The 21,817-nt window shown below is 33.6% G+C and overlaps 1 protein-coding gene across 1 annotated transcript in view; it reads left to right on the top strand.

Moving 5' to 3' along the window:
• The window catches only part of pico (ras-associated and pleckstrin homology domains-containing protein pico), a 140,596-nt gene that overhangs the window by 36,237 nt on the left and 82,542 nt on the right, over window positions 1-21,817 (top strand). Inside the window, exon 2 of the mRNA XM_090119794.1 lies at window positions 19,000-19,026. The gene's annotated coding sequence lies outside the window, so the exon portion shown is untranslated. The remainder of the gene's footprint in view (window positions 1-18,999; window positions 19,027-21,817) is intronic.

Here is a 21,817-nt window from a genome sequence, read left to right as displayed (position 1 = left end):
AGCAATAATAACAATTCTATACAATGTTTTATTAATTTTCATTGTGCGGTGCGACCACTCTTTTCAACAGTTGGTTAGAAACTAGCAAATAGTCGGCAGACTGTTGGATAGTTTGCGCACTCATAACCGACTGAACTGTTTAGTTGGCTCGGTGTGCGTACTAGCAGGCCAACCCGACTAAACTATCGGCCGATAAAAAGTCTGTGGTCTGCGGGGGCTCTTATTGGCAGGAGATCTAAGATATCTTTGAATTTCAGAGCATCGATATTGATAGGCTCATTAGAGGCCAATGGCAAAGCCACTTCGGAGACTTCTATCTTTTCTCAGTTCTCTTAAACCAGAAATACAGAAACTCTTCATTTTCACTCAAAGAGTATTTAAAATCTACGTCATTAGACTTTTCATACATCAACCAGAAAATACAGTTCTAACCAAATGTAGTTTTGTCTGTTGCAGTATTTCTTTTGATAAAATGAGTAGGTAGTCAATAGTTTCGAAAATGGAAAGAAGTCAGATTCATTCATTAATTTTACATCATGGCGATTACTGGTCATTTTCATTTAGATATCTCGGGGAACTGAGATGGTGCTGTTTCTTTTTTGAATGAATCTTTCAATATCTGCTTAACAGGCAAGATATTATACCGTTTTTGACCTGGAAAACACTGAATATAAAATAAGCTACTCTACTTCTTCTGCCAAACGGTAAAATGCCATATGCATGATGCGATTTCATCCGCACCTCTTAGAGCTATTCTTTCATACATAACATAATGGAATGTTCGTTTAGTAGTAACTTTGCGGATTTTTAAATTAAAAGTCCAAAGTTTCTTTTATAAAAGGCTACAGATGCAGTTAAATTTGGAATCTGTAAACAAACAGCTTTTATCTTTTAGTTTCATAGTGAAATGTTGCCTTATGCTCCGATTTTTCTAAATCTATTCTAATCTGACATGAAAGAATGTATTTGAAGAGACAAAGAATCAAACCTTGTGCATGTAGGTATCGTTATTTGGCTTTTTAAACGTTTACCAATCTTTAAATCGATTTGAAGATTGGTAAACGTTTCTGAACACACTAAGTCTAAGAGACCTTGCATCACATGCATGTTTCTTTATAGATAATAGGCTTGAGAGTTGAGACCTAATGTCTGAAGATTTAAATTATGTGCCAAATAACGTTATATTTAAGTAAGGGAGAAGACCTGTTAAGTTGACAAATAATTTTATTTGATTTGGTACAAATAAGTTAAGTGATGATAATAATTATTCAAATTTGGTCTAATTATGTTAAGTGCTCTTACGTTGTAAATAGCCGTTCGTTGATTGAGTATTCGTTTAACAAGTCTATGTTAAGTTATATTAATATATTTGTATCAAATAAAAATATTTTTTTTTGTACTTAAGGGGTTTTGATACAACCTATTTAAGGTATTTCTACTATCAATAGGCTTATGTCACATAGACCAAACGAAAGAGGACGTTTTTATCAGTATAGATGGCCAAAAAACAAAAAATGGCCATTTTGGCACTTACGAGGTATATACCAAACACCACAGATATAATTGAATTAAATTGTTGTGCTCTTGAAATTTGATGGTGAATATTTACAAACGCGAATTAAAGATGTCATCAAAAGGTCATGTAGCATATTATGTATATTAAAGTTGTTAATATTTATAAAGGTTTCTTTGTTCTAATATACTGAATCTAACGTAGGTATCTAACTGGACGAAAACCTTCTTTTTCCGTTTATATCACAAATTTTTCATTCATTACTTTTAATACTAGTTAATTCTTCGTTTTTATTAAAACTTTATTAGCAATAAATTCCTCTTTAACCAGCCAATAGAAATCAATTAGATAGGAATGCGATGCAACCGCTAACGACCTTCAATATCACGTGGTGTGGGTATCACTGTTCTATCTCTGGGCTCTTTGCGAGATTATATTATGTTACTACTTAATTAATTATATAAAGGATTATTTATAATAAAAACTATAATTGTATAAGAATTATATATTTTAAGAACGATCATACTGCAAGAAACATATAATTGTGCTTGGTTTTATACCATTCACTCAATCGTTGAGAAAAGATTTTGGAAATTCGCTCTGTAAAAAGCCTTGCCTTGCCTTGCTTTCCTTGACTATGATTTTCAGCTTAGCATTTTGCAATATTTTCCTTATGAAGCACTAAGAAAGAGTTTTAGAAATGCGCGAAAAATGGTAAGTCAACTAATTACTCAGTCCATTTTGATGTTAAAAATCGATAAATTGTTTTACGCTCAGGGAATTCGGCACGTGTCAGCTTGTTATACAAATTCTCATTACTATTTTATTTGAATTGGTTGCCGATTTTATTGAAAATTCCTTTTTTAAATATGGTGCCAATGTAGATTTCATATAATGTGATATAATACATTTATGTTATATTAACATGAACTACGAATGTAACCTGGGAGGGCCGAGGGTGCAGGGTGTGCATTGAAATGGTAATTGCAGTGGAGGTATGTAGGAACAGTAGTTGCGTTGCATTGTTGGTCACTTACGTGTAAAATGGGTTAGCCCTGGATAATTTGACATGTATAGTTGACAAGAATAGTGCTTGATTTAGGACGAGAGGAATGGAAAAGGGATTCATATGTACAATGTTTTTTTTTATTAAACTTGCATAAATGTAAGTTCTTTTAAAACATTGTAATCGAAATTTCGTCTGCTGTTAAAGGATCGATTTATTAGTAGGTTACTATAATTTTTTACGAAGAATAAAACGACACAACTCTTAATAATCTATGAAACCGTTTATCTTATAGAGCCTTCCAAAAACATACCTACACTCGAATAAAACATTCTAGGACAATTGTTTAAAAAATCTCTAGGGTAGGATTCGAACTTACGTCTCCACATGACGATGATCCATTATGACATTTATATGAAGTGTATTTCATAAAGTGATTATGGTGCTATTGCAAAATATTCAAAAGTCGCTGGCGGAACGAGGTTTTATTATGTAAACTACGCCTATAGGATGTGGGTTTGATTCCTGCTGCGGTAATAATAACATGTATATTATGATTTATGGTCTAAACCAATGTATGGCTTTATAATATGTGTGTCTAAATTTCATAGTTAATTTCACAGATTTAGATTGGATCTATGATTATGTTTGATTGAATAAACAGGCAATTATATTACAAAGCGACTTGAAGACAGCTCGTAATTGATTCACCGGAACAATTTCGCATTGTATCTAGTTAAATTATCGTATAAGCATATACATAATCACGTACAACGACGTTCCTTTACAATGGTACTACTAGATTACCCGCGGCTTCGTTCACGTGGTTGAAGGAAATTCCTATGGAAATTAGAGGTTACGATGCGGTAAAATGTAACCTATGTCACTCTCTATCCTAACTATCTCTAGACACATAAATCACATCATAAAATCGCCTTGTGGAGTCATCAAAGAAACAAAGACACTTTCGCATTATAATATAATTATAAGTGTCGCAGTCATCTAGTTGAATCTGCTATTTGATTGAATGACTACGCTAAAACCAACCACTATGCTACATTAAACAAATAGACGGGATGTCCTTTAGTCATTAAATTGAATGTCGTCTCTCAATGAACGCGCTAGTCATTCGATCAAAAAGCAGATTCAACTACATAGATGACACCAACATCAATATAACATCTAAAACGAACCTAGTTCAGACGCAATAACATACTCGATACATATACGGTTGCATATTTCATATTATTATAGATTGTCACACCCACGGCCACAATGTTATGACAACTGGCAATAAGTTGGGTAAAGGTAATGGATCCCGTCGATCGGTATCGAGTTCGTCAGTGACACCATTACGTTTGCTGGGATAGAATATTAAAGATTCGTAGTCTGAGAGACCGCTGATAAATGATTAGCAACTTCTGATTTCTATATTTTTAATAATCGTAATTTTAATCGTATTTTTTAGTGAGTAATATTATACTTTCAATCAATTTCATTCGATGAGTATGTTGATGTTGCTTTGTTAGCTGTGAAAATGTATAAAGTTAGTATGGTAACTGGAAATTAAAAACATACCGAAATAAATTTTTGGGTTTTCAAAAATTCACGTATACAAGAAACAATTTAAACATTTAAGTGTAATCCCGGGATCCTGCAACTTCCCCATATAATCCCGCCTTATTTCTTCCTTTCGTTTTTGCTATAAATGTTTCCAATCCTCTCTGTTTCCACAAAGAAGCCCAGTTCAATTTTGCGCAAGTTAAATTCCAGTCCATCCGTTGTTTTCGCAAATAAAGCACTGTGTTTCAACAAACAATAAACAAATATTCTCGTAAAATTCGAATTGATGCAATAGAATTTACAAAGCGCAACAAAGCACTTCGGAATGTGAGTGCGTTTTGTGATGCTTTTAAATTGAATCTGTTTGATAAATTAAATTTATTTTTGTTTTTCATCATGAAGCTCCTATGATCCAGATAATCCGGGCGCAATGAAATGGAATTGAAATCTCTATTTAATTTACGAAATTGGTTGTTGGTATTTGATCTATGAATTCGCTTAAATTGATTTATAAAAGCATTTAATTAATTTTTAAAGTGAAACTTTTATTACATCGTCTCAAACTTTTTGGTCTGTGTAGCGCATGTCGCGTGTATCGCGGCTGCCGAGTAGGTATACCTACTCGGCAGCCGACCGACACGCGACATGCGCTACACAAAGCAGTGTTCGGAACCGTTCGAACAGTTTCACTTTTACCGTGGTTTCATAAAACCACACAACATTTTTTCAAATGTTTCACATATTAAATTGATCAAAATATTTTCATATTGTTGCTATGCCTAAATCTTTTAATTAAATGCTGAATTTTATTGAATTTTATACGATGTTTTTTGTAAAATATAAATTTCATCAGGTTAAAGGCAAAACATGTGATTTTCGAATTGATACGTATACGTATACTTTTTACAGTATGAAATTTTCAACCCTTCAACACTCGCTGAAAATAATAATTGCTCAGTGCGCTCCCTGACTATCAGAGATTCTTATTGGTCTGTTTGACGCGCTCTGATTTCTGGGTCATACTGAAGATTGAACGATAACTTTGCTTCCCTTTATTGTACTTTTATTGAGCGACTACTTAGTACTTATATAAAGCGTTTTGAAGTGTCGTTTATTTCACCATGCTATTTAATTGAGGACGCAATGAGTTTTAAAGAAACCAAACAAATTTAATTTCAATTTAACTTTGAAATTTAAAGAATCCTTAGCAGTTCTGTAAAGTTTTGTTTGTTTGCGAAACCGATGTTTTTATTGTTTGCTAATTTTTTCACGCGGCGTTGGTTATGCAATGCTATAAAGACTTCGTCTCAATCTTGATTTATGTTTATGACACTTCTACCAAATATGTCTAGCTGTTTAGGCGTTTTAAACAAACATGTAGATAAACTTTCCATTTCATGAGTAGGAGGAGGAATTTATAGGATTTAGTTAAATATTGTAAAAAAATATATATTAAGTTTGTAATATACTATATTGATTAAGTATTTTTGAGATTCTCATAAGATATGTATGTAATACCCATCTATTGAAGAATAATACTTTTCTTCTTTTTAAGTATATTATGTACTTAATTATGTCTATCAAACGCCTGGCTGTCGTAATTGTTCAACAATTTCCCCGATGTCCTATTTGAGAGTCTACTATCAATGTGTTTGTATTAATTGCTCACTATTACTTACAACTTATTTACTCTCCCAATTTCCCAATAAATTAAAAAAAAAGACGTGTGGCACTCGGGGACTGCCGCGGTAAAGCTATTGCATAGCATGCCTTCAAGCCACACCTCCGAGCCCGTAGGAGTGGGGAGCGTAAGGTTTTTTCGTTACGGAATTTCTCGATTCGGTCCCCGCGGTCAAGGCCCGCGATAGAAGCTATGCAATAGCTTAAAATCAATTGACCTTTGAGTAAGTACCTAATGAGCCGCCACGAGCAAGCATTTAGTTTGTAAATTTTTGTGCACGTATCCGAAGTAAATTGTCTTTATTTAAATAATAAGGATTATTTTATCCTTGTAACATACAGACTTGGAATAATTAAGATTCTATCATTAAGTACTGCCATTTTCCAACAAAATATTAAGATAAACTCCATGGTTCAAGGTACGAGTAAAAATAAACCATAAGTTCATCGTTATATTATATGTTTGATAGCGTATATATATTTTCAAGGCGTTACAGATAATGTTATATTATGTACTCTCCAAAATTTTCGTACATAATATTTTTTAAAGATTTTTTACTTCTTATTTCGGTGTGCTAAGTTAAGGGTTAAATGTGTATACATTCACATACATACAAATACACCTTTTAAATTCCCAGCATGCAAAATAAATCAAATAATCTGAAATATATTGAAAATTGAAATACATTTTGCTTAATGTTTATTCAATAAACAATTAATATTGAATAGTTCCTGCACACAATTCAAAAGAAAAAAAAATTCTTAGTATTTAGATCGTGATTTTTCAGTCCACATTTTTTATTTTATGTCACAAAGATTCCTTAATAAGAATAGTTTTATTCGTGCTTTTTGTTCGTATAATTATCACAGACAAAAACTACTGCTTTTATTGTTGTCCTTTATATCTTTTGTTTTTTAGTTTTAACAAATAATTTGAATACGGCATTGTTTTATGTTTACTACAGGTATTTAAAAAGGCAAACCATTGACTACAAAAGCGCTAAGATAATATTATATTCATTGTTACAGATATTATATTCTAGTTTTTAGTTTTTACCTTATATTTCATTTAATTCAATAATATATAAAACTATGAGATCATAGCTAACACAGACCATAAATAGATAGAGTGTTTTATAAGCTTATCTTGAAAAATTTTAAACAAGTTTTTTCATATTTTATTAATAAAATCACGTATCTTATTAATTTTGTACAATGTTTCAAGTACGTCCTAAATGTACCATATTTTTTTTTTATTTAAATATTTATTTAAAATGCTAATTTAAAATGTCAAGTATATCTTTATCATTTGTGATCTTATAATTCGCGAAATAAGACACAAAATATTTTTCTGTGAGTTTAATTTCTCTCTTTAATCTATACTAATATTTGTATACGTAGTATATTATTATTAGTCTGTGCTAATATTATAAAGCTGAAAAGTTTGTTTGTTTGTTTGAACGCGCTAATATCGGGAACTACTGGTCCGATTTGAAAAATTCTTTCGGTATAAATTTATAAAGAATAGAAAAAATTCGATCACGAGGCGGGACTCGAACCCGCATCCTTCGCGCCATTCCGGGGCGGATGCCTAACCAACTCAGCCACTCGTGACCCGCCAGAGCAATCGAATTTATTCTATTCTTTCAGTTTTATGTGTCTGAAGGGACACACCGCGCGCCATCTATTGGGCATCCGCCCCGGAATGGCGCGAAGGATGCGGGTTCGAGTCCCGCCTCGTGATCGAATTTTTTCTATTCTTTATAAATTTATATTTATAAAGCATTTGAATGCCATAAAACCAAAAATATAATTTCAAATTCTTTCGGTGTTAAGATAGCCCATTTATCGAGGAAGGCTATAGGCTATATATAAGACCAAAAGGAGCTGAGCCACACGGGTTAAATCGCGGCAGAACAGAACAGAACAGCTAGTCGAAGATAAAATAACCTCCTCCTTTTTTTTTGAAGTCGGTTAATAAAAACATGTTTATATGAATTCAAATCGAGGAATGTTTATATATAACGCACCCAATTTGATCAGTTAAATATAGAAAGAGTTATTTTTAACAGGAGTCACTGAACTTTTTGTTAGTTCGTTGAAGTTTAAAATATAGGTATTTTATATATACTTATATACTATATGTATTCCTCGGCTACACACGCGTAGACCTTGGTATGCTTATCAAAACTAAACTATATCTGAGACTATTCCATACCCTCATTCATTATAATATTAAAAAGGATAGGCTTATGGCTGATTGCAGGATTGATTTGATTAGTGCGAGTGCAGGTGATTAGTGCACCCCCCAACGGTCCAGGCCTTGTCGCGGCGGAGGGGCTCAGTAGCTCAGTAGCTCAGTAGACAGGAGTGTTTAGTGTGTAGCGTCGCGAATTGCACCATTGACCTGCACTCGCACTAATCACCTGCACTCGCAGTTGAATTGGACACTACTCGCACTACACACCTGCACTCGCACTAATCAAAGTGTGAACCAGCCTTTATGTAGGAAGAAAGAAAATATTTTCGCGGCGGATATATTTAATGCTTATAAAGATAATAATGCGTAGAATTATTTTAATTTCTCGCATGCATATATTTCTCCGAAATTCACCATCGGACTCATTCCATCCTCATTTTGTAGTTATTGCAATATTTAATGAATGTTCAACCGCAATAATTAAATTTAAAATTTACAAGGAAAATAATATACCAATGTTGTGACATAAGTATATAGTATTCACTCGCATGAATACTGAAGATTCTGTGGAATTATAAATGAGCCAAAGTGGAGTTTGTGATACGATTAGGGGTAGGGGAGAAAGCATCTAAATCTAGCTTTGTCTGGCCACTAAAAGGTTCTCGGGGTATGACATTATAAACGCTCAAGAGAAGGATTGAAAGCAGTTTACGCGAATCTTATGATTAAACTAGCTTTCCACCCACTTTGTCTAAAACCTAATAAATTATAATAAAACCTTCCTCTTGAATCAGTCTATCTATTAAAAAAAAACCAAATCAAAATTCGATTCGTTATAGTTTTAAAGATTTAGTATACAGGGACATAGGGTCATAGAGACATAGAAATCGACGTTGTTTTATAGGTAGTAGGTACCCTGTACCTCGTGATAACTCATCATCATCTGTCTATTCTACTGTTGTAGGGACACAGATTCATGAATATATTAAACACAATCGACCACGCTGGTCAAGCGTAAGTTGGTAGATGCCATGCATCGATGAATTAGTTGGTTCTTGGACACGCTTTATTCCTGTAGGAATACATCTGTAGATGTATCCTCTATCTATTGGAGCAGTAGTGAAGGAAATTATTGCTATCGTCGAACTCAATCTCAGGCTTCGGCCACTGAGCCATCACGCTCCCACTATTAACTACTAATACATCTTAATATAAATATAGTAATTAATTTGGTTGGATTTAGAGAGCTTCCTAATACGTGTTTGCAGACAGGAAACGAGTTTCCGTCCAACGTTAGTGACAGTATTATACAGGGTGTAATCGTTAAGTGTGCACAAGCGATTATTCCGTAACTATTGCAGATATCAAAAAACTTTAAACTGATATCGAAAGTACTTAACCTAATGAGTAAAATGGCCATAATAAATTTTTAAAAATAAAACGAGAAATAACCAAAAATGTTACATTAAACGCTCCCATACAATTTATTTCCCATACATTTTGTATTCATAGTAGATTTTCGAAGTGACGTCCTTATTGTGCAATACAATGAGGAGGTCTATTTACAGTTTCTAAATGAACTTCCCTCCAAATTTGCGAAGTAATTAAAGCAGAAAACCAAAAAAACAAAAAAAAAGCTAAAATCTTTCATATTAAATGTATAGGTTGATCCAAAAGTAATGATAATTGGGTATTTCCTGTGCACATAAAAATATAAAATAAATGTTTTATGCTTGCTCATGTAATCACTAAGTTATCACAAAAAAAAATTATATCTACAGGCCACGTTTCCAAGTATTAACATTAATTTTAATGTGAACAGTGCGAGCCAGAATGTTTCCCGACGAAAAGAAGAAACAACGATTCGACATTTAGAGGGTGAATTTCTAAATTTTTAATGAGATCAGGATAATTTTTTGTCACGATTTGTGACCATGGGCGTTACCTGGGTTCACCATGTTTATGCTGAAACCAAGAAACAATCAATGGCCTGGATGCGAGCTTCCAAAGTGACGGTGAAGATTTTCAAAGTGAAAATTAGTGGGATAGATTAAAGCCGTAGTTTTTTGGGACGCTGAAGAAATGTTGAATATTTTAAGAAGGTAGCCACTACTACACAGGGCTCTTACTACACAGACCAAATTAAAAGATTGCGGGTAGGTTAGTAAGAAAAAGAGACATGGCAAACTTCAGTCTTGAATGTTGGTTCACCAAGACAACGCACCAGATCACAAAGCGTCAGTTGCGATGGCTGCCAATCAAAAATCGGCATTGAAAATGCTTGAACACCCTGTTTGTAAGATCTAGCTCCTAGTTAATTCTATCTCTTACATCGGCACAAGAAACACCGTCGATACAAGAAATTTTAAGGCGACAGCGAAGTGATGGCCGATTTTGAGGGGTTTTTGTAGATGAAGTCAAAGTTTTTTTTTCTAAGTTAAGGAAAAAAAATATCGAAGTATATTATCTAGTTAGAAGACTATCTAGAGAAATACATAATTATTTTAACTGTAATGACCTTGTTTAATATTGATTATCATTACTTTTGGATCAACCCATGTACATGGGATATTCATATCTCATACTAAATGTATGGGAGGGTTTAAAGTTAATTTTTTAGATATTTCTAGTATTATTTTTAAAAATTTATTATGGCCATTTTACTCATTAGGTTAAGTACTTTCGATATCAGTTTAAAGTTTTTTGATATCTGTAATAGTTACGGAATAATCGCCTGTGCACACTTAACGATTACACCCTGTATAAGCCCTATATTAACTACCAACGAATCATGCTATCTGATCAGCTTATTGAAGTAGGTCAGTTCTTAAGTTTCCCGGGGAAACTTTGTGCCACAAAGGTAGCCCAGGGAAACTTTAAAGTTTTTTAAGTAGTAAGGTGCTCTATGTATTTCGGAACAATTATGGTTGTTCCTCGATTTCCTTTTTGGAAATGTACATTTTTATTGTAATTAACAATTAAGCAGCCAAATATTTGTAAAATGTTTGCTACCTACCTAAAACTCGGTAATAAAACAAACGAAAAGTTTCGGAGACTAAACGAAATTTTTATATACATATACAGGTCTCCTTGTAGATAGAAATCTCCAATAATCCCATAGAAATAAAATGGTATAAATTACAGGAACTGTTATCCTTTCACTCACAAAGCCTGCATAAATGTATAGAACAGTTAAGTATTGCATAAGCCGACGTTAAATTGCCTGATTGTTATCAGTATATGGACAGACAGACAGACCGTTTTTGTTAAGACAACTTGCGAATCGCGAATAACTCATTATCTAAACTTGGCACAAAATGGCCGGAGTATCACTTAGGGCCCCTGACCATAAATGTAATGTGCTTATATAATATGTACGATCTATTCAACGTCCATCGTCTATTTATCTTATCTGCATAAACAATTAATTAAACAATGTAATTTAAATTTATTATGTTGAATTGTTCCTCAAGATATTTCTACTCATAGAAGAGCGATCTCCAAATGGATGGAAATAATTTTTAAATCACTTTAATAAGCATTAATCCTGCTCCAGTCACATGGAAGACGACCAGGTTTCAAATAAAAAAGAAGTACCAAAATCCTTTTCCCCAGAAAATAACAAAAAATACGGTCGAATTGAGAACCTCCTCCTCATTTGAAGTTTGTAGAAAATTACTTAATGATTCAAATGGTTCCCCACACCATGTAACCATTAACCACTGAGCCCAGTGCGCTTGTACTAAGTTCGATTACAGTCGAGTCACGTGCGGTCGCCAGCGGAAGGATGCGACCATGTGACACGAATATTACATACATGTTGTGCCGCCCGGCGTGACTTCCGCGTCCAAGGATTAATATTTCTCCACGGATGCATACCGGTATTATGGAATATCAATTTTAGATAACAGTTTCGGTTGTATATGCTGTTAGAAGATAACTAACATTCCTAGTCAAATATTATAGAGGAGAGAAATGTTTAGGGGTCAAGAGAGTTAGAATTTTTAGACTTCTTGTAAAAAACTATTCAAAAATGAATTACATTTTGTGTGCCGGAGCATGCACTTGACTTAGTTATTGATCCTTGTTCTACCATGAAGAAAAACTGTACTTATTAAAAAAGAACTGCTCCAAAAGAGGAATTTCAAATATCAAGGGCATCTTAGCCTACACTGCACTGGTTTCCAGAAGCTCTATCAAGCCTTTATTTAAAGGTTTATATTCCTAGATGAGTTTTCTCGGAATATTTCATCACGGCCAATAAAACTAATTTAAATATACGCAGAGTTATTTAACAATTAGCGCCGGCCTTGGATTCATTAGAGGCAATAATTGACCTGATTTGGTTCTACTACTGTTAATTTCCTTGAAGATTCTCCATGATATATAAAAGTTCTAAAATCTCATCAGTTATCCTGCAATAAACTTTGGCGTTTGGTTTAGCTTTTTAGAACTTCTTTTACACTTTGGGGATTTTGCATATTTGTTTTATTTTAAAGGTCACTCCCAAAAGGATGAATAAATTTGAGTGCTTTCTACAAAGTTTTGGTATGGTTTGGATTTGGCATTTGTATTGATGGAATTGGTATGGATTTTGGCCATGTCTAAAAATAGTTTCATGAAAGAAACTCAACCAATTTTACCAACTAAATTATACTTAATTATAAATTCTATATTTAAGTTTTCTTCAGTTCAAGTATCATTTTATTTTACCTTTTAAATGTCCCATTTATTGTATACCTTTCGTTTAACATTGAATAGAAATCTCAAACTCTTGAATAATTCCATTGGCGCTAAGTTTAAACCCAGTATCTATCGCAAGTATCAGCTAGCAATATTTATGGGCGTTTCATACATTGCCCTCCCTTATCATACAGAAACCTGTTTCTACATGATGTCACTTTCTAATGTTCGTGAGACAATAACAATGCACTGGCGACCAGTATTGTCCCAGCATACCATCATATTATATTCCGAACTTATCGCCATCGCAACTTTCATTGCTCCATTGTCTCCTACCAACCTTATTATCTTCTAATAGAATCCGCAATGGATGCCGCATGGAGTTCTCAACCGCATCTAGCATTTGCGTATTCACGTCTCGTTCCTCCAAGGACTGTTTATCTTTACCATTATTTATCATTAATTACATGTGTTGTTTATATATTAAGTGTTCTGTGTCTGTTATATTGGACGGTTTAAACTGACTTCACAGTTATTCCGTTTTTACAGTAATTGCAATTCTCTAATGAACGCATTTAACTGAGGGTTTATTTGTTAACTTCTTATAACAATAAACACTACACTGGTGTATTTTATTGAATACATACTAGTTAATGCTGCACATTCTGTGTTAAAAAGTTTTAGTATTTTATCCTACAAGATTTGTTTAGAATTTGGTAAATACTTTTTAACGTACTAATTACTATAATTATTTATTACTTTTACTACTCTCCTACTAATGTTATAAAAGTGAAAATTGTGAAGATGGTTGAATAGAATAGACTAAAGAGTAACTCCCAAGTGAGGCCGCTGAAGTTGGCTCATAGTTTCACAGCAGTTATTATAGCCGAACAAAAATTATGATTTTACGCACATTAAGAGTTGGACCAATGGAATTTTCGCTCAAAATAGCCAAAGTGGCGTAAACGCGACTCAGGGGTAATTGAACTAAATAACGCGAATTGTACTCCAGCGGGAAACGAGGGCTCCGTCTAGTGTGCGCCGGTTATTTCTAGATTTTTCCAGTATTTTTAAACAGCAAAATGTTTTCTGGTAGTGGCAGTTCATCATGCTTAGGGTTTATAGAAGTGAATGCGTGATTTCAATACGCTCTTCGTGATTTTTCGATACTATCAAAGCCAAGTTAATTATTAGTATAGTCTCAGCCCGTAGCTGAGGTGTAATGTATATCTATGCTAAATTTATTAAGTAAATTTCATTCAATTTGCCGTTATGGCGGTGAATTAGTAGTAAGTACACGCTTCCACAGTTTTAAATTTTTATTTTATAATCATCTTATTTAACGTTGATATTACATAATAAATTCTTGTTTTTATTATCATAAACAGTACATCATCTTGTATTTAAAAATATTTTGATGTGTTTTATTTTGTGTAGTGACAACTGACAACCCTATATTCAGCGTTAACGGGGTTTTATCATAATTTATACAACCATTTGTAATTTGTGAATCAACTTAATAAAGGAAACGCATTCTTTGTATTATATATCCTAACACAATACGACTTACTGAAACATTTTGTATAGATGAACTTTCTGTGCCTTTATACCCAGGATGCTTAACTATAGTACGTCTACAAGAACCACCGTACCATAGAGAATTAACCAACATAATAACGGTATTCCACAATAACGATCTATTCATAATAAAAAGCAAACATAACGATCATAAAAGTTAATTCCATCACTTAAGTACTATTCGGTACGTAGGTGTAGACAGGCAAACACATAAATTGTAACACCTCTGACGCGTGGGATCACTTAACTATCGGCATGTTACCCTTACGTAGGCGGTGTAGGTTCCTTGACCACCTTGCTAGTAACAGGTTCAAATCCATAGTATAACCGACTTCAAAAAAGGAGGTCCTGATTGATCTGTTTTACAGTATTTCGGCTGGGTGAACCGATTTCGATGATTCGTTATTTATTTGAAAGCTAGCCTTCCGGGTCATCTCATGTAAATTTTGTACAGTTCTGCCCATTTGACGGGGGTTTAGTTATTTTTAAGCTATTGGCCTTGAGCGCGGGGACCAAATCGAGAAAATCCGTAACGAAAAAACCTCACGCTCCCCACTCCGACGGACACGGAGGTGTGGCTTGAAGGCATGCTATGCAATAGCTTTACCGCGGCAGTCCCCGAGTGTCACACGTATTTTTTTTTAACAGAATTATTAACATGCTTTGCCATTTTATCCCCAATCATGTAAAAGTTCTAATCGTAAAGGCATAGTATAAATCGGAAGGGGTACATAATCACCTCCTCCAAAATAATAATAAATTTATACAATTAACTGATTACCGCTATCCGAAGGTCGGACTCGTATGATTGAAGTTCACAAAACGTTTCCTCTTGATTCGCGATAACTACATCCTCTGTTTTTGCAACTGATTTTATACGTATCTAATATATTTATACTGATGAAAGCCCGTATCCCGATCTCAAACTACTAGCTAAATTATTTGCAGATTTCGCATTAACAAATCCCATATGACGTAAAAATATAATGTCTTTAGTATGCACCGTTGGTATGCACTAACATAATATGTTCCTACAGTAATTAACGCGATGCGCACCTAAAGAGAGATCCTACTTTGTATTCTTGGTAATCACTATCAAAAATTAGTCTTGATCTCAAATCTGATCATCTAATTAATCAGTTCAACTGGTATAAAATGCACTACCTCATAAGTCATAACTCATAAGGCATCACCAATTTTTTGCATGAACAAAATAAATCAGATATCGATCAATTGAACAGTAATCCCATATTCCAATCTCCAGGAAGGAGCAAGGTATTCTGAAATATCAGTACCTCGTCTGCCATATTGACGCTGGCGTTATGCATTAATTAATGGTCTGGTCGAAATTCGACCGGTCCTAACGACCACGTCTGCACCTATCACTATGACGCATAGATTCCATAAATCTGCATTGTGATACGAAGCTCTTATGAGTTATGGAACGACTAAATACCTACGTGAAGACTTAGGTCTTCGTCCTCTAAACGAGACTTTTAGACGACTTTTAAATAATATACTAAAACCTTTATCTTGAATCGCTCTATCTATTAAAAAAACTGCACCAAAATCCGTTGCGTAGTTTTAAAGATTTAAGTATACATAGGGACATAGAAAAGCAAACCGTACAACATAGGTAAGCGACTTGGTTTTATACTATGTAGTGATATGTAAAATCAAATTATTTTCGACTAAAATACCTACTTGAAGCTGACCCACTGTTAATCTATACTTCTATACTAATATTATAAAGCTGAAGAGTTTGTTTGTTTGTTTGAACGCGCTAATGTCAGGAATTACTGGTCCGATTTGAAAAATTATCTCGGTGTTAGATAGCCCATTTATCGAGGAAGACTATATGCATATATCATCACGCTAAGACTAACAGGAGCGGAGCATTGCGGGTGAAACCGCGGAACACAGATAGTACGAAATATCTTGAACCAAAATGTATTTGCGAATATATTTTGTCATACCTTTAACAGGCGTACACTACGCAATGTAGGATTATTAACTGAGTGTGGGCTGACTATTTCCGTTCTGCGTAATACTCGCCTAGATATATGATAATTAATGACATACCAGGACTAGAGACTTAGGTTTTAAATATATAGACGGAGATACGCGGGTAATCCTGTATTATGCATGTAATAATACGTAAATATAAGAAAACGCCAAATTTCATTACACGTAAGAATTAAAAGAGTATTCAATTTTAGTATAATTAATAGTAATTCTGAAATTAGTATCCAAAACACTAGGTTAAATATTCAAATTCAAAATCCAAGAAAACGTCCTTCCCAAATAACATTTACACTTGAAAACAACGAAATAATTATCTCACTTTAGCTCTATTATGCATTTAACATGTCCTATTTTCGTGAAAACAAATGCAGCGACACACCGCGAAGAGCTGAATAAATAATGGTCCACAGCTAATTATAACCACGTATAACGTCTAGACAGACTATTCCAGATATAATTAATAATTGAAATAGCGAGAATATCATAATGAGCATCAAATAAAAACCGTCTGAAAACCTTAACACGCAAGGGTGTCTTTTGTTATTCACTCTATAGCGGCGAAATCGTAGTCAAAGCTTTGTCGATTTTAATCCTGGAATCAAGGACTACAGACGAGCTGTGCTCAAAAATACTTGGTTTCAGACTGGAATTTGTAACCTGCTAATCGTAATATACCTTGTTTAACACTTCATTGAAATTTAAAAAGATGAGGCAATGCGCCGTTTTGTTTATACTGCACAATTTTTCTTTTATAAATGAGTCAAGCTTCAGTCTTATGTATAGAAAAAGAACAAAGTTATTAAACGATTTTTCATATCTATAACAAGAAGAAGTCGATGTCGATCAAAATATAAGTCAAAGTATGAGCGAAGTTTTCAACCCTTAATAAACTCCAAATTTTAAAAACTTCGTAAAAAAACAGCAAATACAAAACTTGGTTTGACATTTCCGCATTTCCCACAAAATTTTCAGTTCAACAAACTTTAATTAAACATGTTGGTGAAATAAATTAGTTTTTACACTTTCAATTAGTATAGAAAATAGATAACAAAACGACGAATAATATTTTGTGTATTTTGCGTCTTATTAAACAATTATGTAGGTAACAGCTTTTAAACACAACGTCTTAAAAATAAATTATCAATACATGATGCCGGAAAGTTTCTACTTATAAAAAAGGTCTGTCGATATTAATCTTTCCTTGCTTGGACTATATCAAGCGAGTTTTGTATTCTTATAGTATTTTAAAGGCCCACATACGTATATTTTAACTCTAAACCAACAGAAAAATCCAAATTCAATTCGCAGTACACCTAAAACCCTAATCAAAGTTCACATGAAATTTCTATAGCGTCTATTTTAAAACGCAATAAAGTTGCTCGGAGCGACCGGACCGCTTCCAAGATTGGCCTCCGGTCTTGCCATATTACGACCACTATAATAAACCCATGCAACTAGACCGAGATACGGCGAACATGTTTGGTTGTTTGTTTGTTGTATGCAGAAAGTATAAAATAAAAATGTTGTGTTCAATTGGCGGCTGTAAGGCTATAATCCATTTCTCCCATGCAACCGATGGGTAGATGACAAAAATTAATTATAGCTTCGATAATAAGTGTGTTTCTTAAAGGCACTTATATTTTTGCGTCATTTCTACAAGGTGTGTCGATTTGTTAGTGTTCAGTTGGCATGTTTATATTTGTTTGCATTTTGTTAAAGTGTAACCGAACGATAAACCAATAGAAATAGGTGGGCAAACAGCGCCCTCGATGTCACACACATCGCTCGCAATATTAAACTTTACTAGCAACGCGGTAAACATTTTCCTGAGGCATTTTATTATTTTACAATGACCATCCACATATCCGTGCTTGGAGCAGATTACCCGTGACTGCAGCACTTTGAATCGAATCGTATTTGAAAGTTATTAAATAATGTTTTAAACAAGCCTTTTTTAAATTCGTAAAGTAATTAAACAAAGTACATTCATACATGAATAATTTATTTAACATAAGCAAAACACATTTAACTACATTAATTTAAATGTAAAATAAATGTGATAATGAATGTTTGCTACAGGACTATTGGAAAAACATCATGTAGGTTAATTTAATCGACAACTGTCAAGGGAAATTCAACATCTCTTTACATAAATTGGTGTGAATTTTAATCGGACATTAATATTGATGTTTACATTTCTCACGTGCTTCCAACACAAAGCATTAATTAATTATGGAAAATAGACTGTTTTAAAGCTTATGTATGAACGTTTTGCAGTATGTATCAGAACTTTAAAACCTTTCAGGCAGATATTTGAAAACTATAATAATTCCTAAGAAATTCTAAAAATTAATTGGAAAAAAATAGTTGAAAGTTTTAGAAATAGACTTAAAAGCTTTACTGGTTGACAAGCTCTTTTGGTATATCTTTATCTTAAATTGTTACAAATGTTTTATCACCAGTTAATAATTTTACTTAATTATTAAATAACATAAAAATCAACCAGCAGCTCTTAGCCCAACTTGTCGACAGAACAACGATCGATAATTTTAATCGATCCATTTTTTATCTGTACAACTTTTATTATCTGTTTCTGTACTTGCATTTATTTATGTGTTGTAATATTTAACGCTGTAGCAAATAGTACTTGTTTGCTAAGAAAATATTTCTATTATTATCTAAGCCAATGAATATATCGCATTAATAGTTGTGTGAGTATAATTAAATAATGAGTAATGTTTTTTGTTCCAGATTTGAAATGCTGTTCAGATAAACAAGGTTAGTATTTGAAATCTAGAAATTATATTATGCATAAAAATGAATGCTTGTCTCGACGTCCTTTAGAGAACCGTAAACTATGCATATAATCATGTGATAAGGTTCAGCAAAGTCTTGTGAATGAGCCAACGAAGGTTTCTGAGCTGGTATGACCAATCTTCGACAGTGTATCACAAGCGAAGCTGGTGCAAGGCTAGTATAACAATCAATTATGGAATTTATTTCTGTATCGGCGATTGCGAAATGATAACTTCATAAATTCTTATTATTCGATTTTTATAGTTTTATTTTATATGTTTTTTTAGCATAAAGCAATTAGACCGGGAGATACTGACACAAAATTTCGAGTCATTTGTAACAGGATGGCGGTTCTACAGGGTTCTTAGTACGCAATGACAAAAAGAAAAACGATGGTGTGAGCGCTGGTACCGGCGGCTTAGTCGCGTGGGCGTTAGTCGAACTCGTCGGAAAAATAGCGAAAGTCAAACGATTTGTAATACAAAAATTTTAGAATTTACCGATAGCCCATAAAAAAGAAGTAGGCGGTAGTGTCATGCCATACTTTTCCGGTGTGACTTTTACAGCCCGCCATACCGACGCGAATGTATTGAATGTGTTGATTTAAATAAAACAATTATTCAACCATTTGTATCAGGCTAACTTTTGCACAGGTAACCATCGTCGTGCAGCCATTTACGAAAATCGCCATGCCATACTTTTCGGACGATTCCAAATGGTCGCCATACCGCCGAAAATCTGCAAAAAATTTTTATTTCGCCTAACTTTTTGTACCAGTATTTCATTTGGATTTTTGGAGAGTATTTGATAAAATGTGACCATTATTATATTTGCCATACTTCTAGTAGGGGGAAAAAGTGCTGTCATACTTGAAAAATTAATTTAGTATTAATTTATATAAGTGAAGATTTCCAACACCTAGATCTTTGAAATTTTGTATTTATATTCGTTGATCCTCAAACTTACAGGAAAAATAAGTGCCATACTGTTACAAATCGTTTGACTTTCGCTATTTTCCGACGAGTTCGACTAACGCCCACGCGACTAAGCCGCCGGTACCAGCGTTCACACCATCATTTTGCTTTTTGTCATTGCGTACTAAGAACCCTGTAGAACCGCCATCCTGTTACAAATGACTCGAAATTTTGTGTCAGTATCTCCCGGTCTAAATATTATTATTTCAAGATACAAACCATTTGGTTTTCCCGCTTGACATCAGGATTAAATCTAATGCATGTTATGACTTATGCGCTCAAAATCTTTGCATACAAAATTTACAAAATGGTATCAAATGCAACTGAAAAAGTTTTATTTTCATAAGCTCTAAAACAAGAATCATGCAAATATTTCCTATTTAAAAATAAAATTCAGCTCACGACGTGAAGTTGCATCGCTTAAACTTTTATTGAATATAGACCATAATTTATTCAAAGTTAATTATTTATAATATAGAATGACTTAAATATATAAATAAGAGGTATATAACATATTAAAATTCAAAACAATTATATATTTTTTCAAGTCTCTTTGAATACAATAAAACAGAAAGTACATAACAATTAAATGATTGAAAGTGCAACCAGTTGACATTGGGAACCCGATCGCCTTGAAATCACAATAGAAGTGTAAAATTACACTACGACCCTTGCAGATTCATATAGCAACAAGCTACCTGTATTATACCGCAGATAATATAACACTATAGATTATACTAACGATCCTGTGAACATGATAGATTACATACCGAATGGTCGAGTCTGAGGTCGAGACTAAAAATGATTCTGGAATTTTTAAATTTTAATAGATATGGATAGGTGGATATATAATAAGTTTGAAACGGGTACAAAACTATCCTGCGATTGACTTTGCTCTTTATAATAATATACAAGCATTCTACCCGTAGATTTGCTCGCGTAGTCCTAACTTTTACAAATGTTATTAGACATACTATTACCACAGAATACTTTCCACAAAACGACGCTATTACTGAAAACAGAATGAATATCGATTTTTGAATTTATCACGAATAGACAGACAGACGAGGCGGCCTTTGTTTTATCTCCTGCGCCGATGGCTAATCTACTGAGATTGATTGCACAGGAGCACTATTACTAACACTTTTTATTTTCTACGCAACACAAAGGGACGGTACGATAAAATCGTACTGTACACTGTACGACGCGAAATGTCAATTTGGCAGTTCAAAGGACGACAACAAGGTAAATTGGCGCCAAAATCCACGTCAATCTGATACTCTCGATATATTTCCTTTCTAGCTTATGACAAATTAGTTGAAAGAGCGTATGTGCCAAGCACCCGTGTCAGAAGTGAAACTTCTTTGGCAAGATTCAAAGATACCAAAATCGTCGTCTTACTTCATTACGTGACGGTATTGCCATGACGCGACCTTGAAATTTTACTCTCAACGCGCCTATAGAAGTTTCACTTCAAAAAACACATGCACAGATCTAATAAATCATATTATGCAGCATTAGATTAAATTGACGAGAACATTTCTGAATCGCAATTTTAACTGCAATAATAATTTTACTTGTTATAATGTATAGAGTAACAAGGCATTTAATTCTTACTGAGCAGTCATAACGTAAACCTCTATTGTTTAGTCTAGACCAAGTCAATCAAACATTATTTCTATGCAATTTAATCTGTACCTAGTTGTAATTTTAAGACGAACACGTAGTTTTTAGAACTTTTAGAACAAAATTATAAAAATTATTTATCGAGTTTAAATCGAGTCGATTGAGAAAGGGAA

This window comes from Colias eurytheme, chromosome 1 (assembly GCF_061535395.1).
Source record: "Colias eurytheme isolate Ceu_HAF_F1 chromosome 1, ilColEury1 Martin Lab GWU primary, whole genome shotgun sequence".
Taxonomy (NCBI): Eukaryota; Metazoa; Arthropoda; class Insecta; order Lepidoptera; family Pieridae; genus Colias; species Colias eurytheme.
The sequence above is the reverse complement of the archived record's forward strand: the minus strand, read 5'-3'. Positions and strand labels throughout refer to the sequence as shown.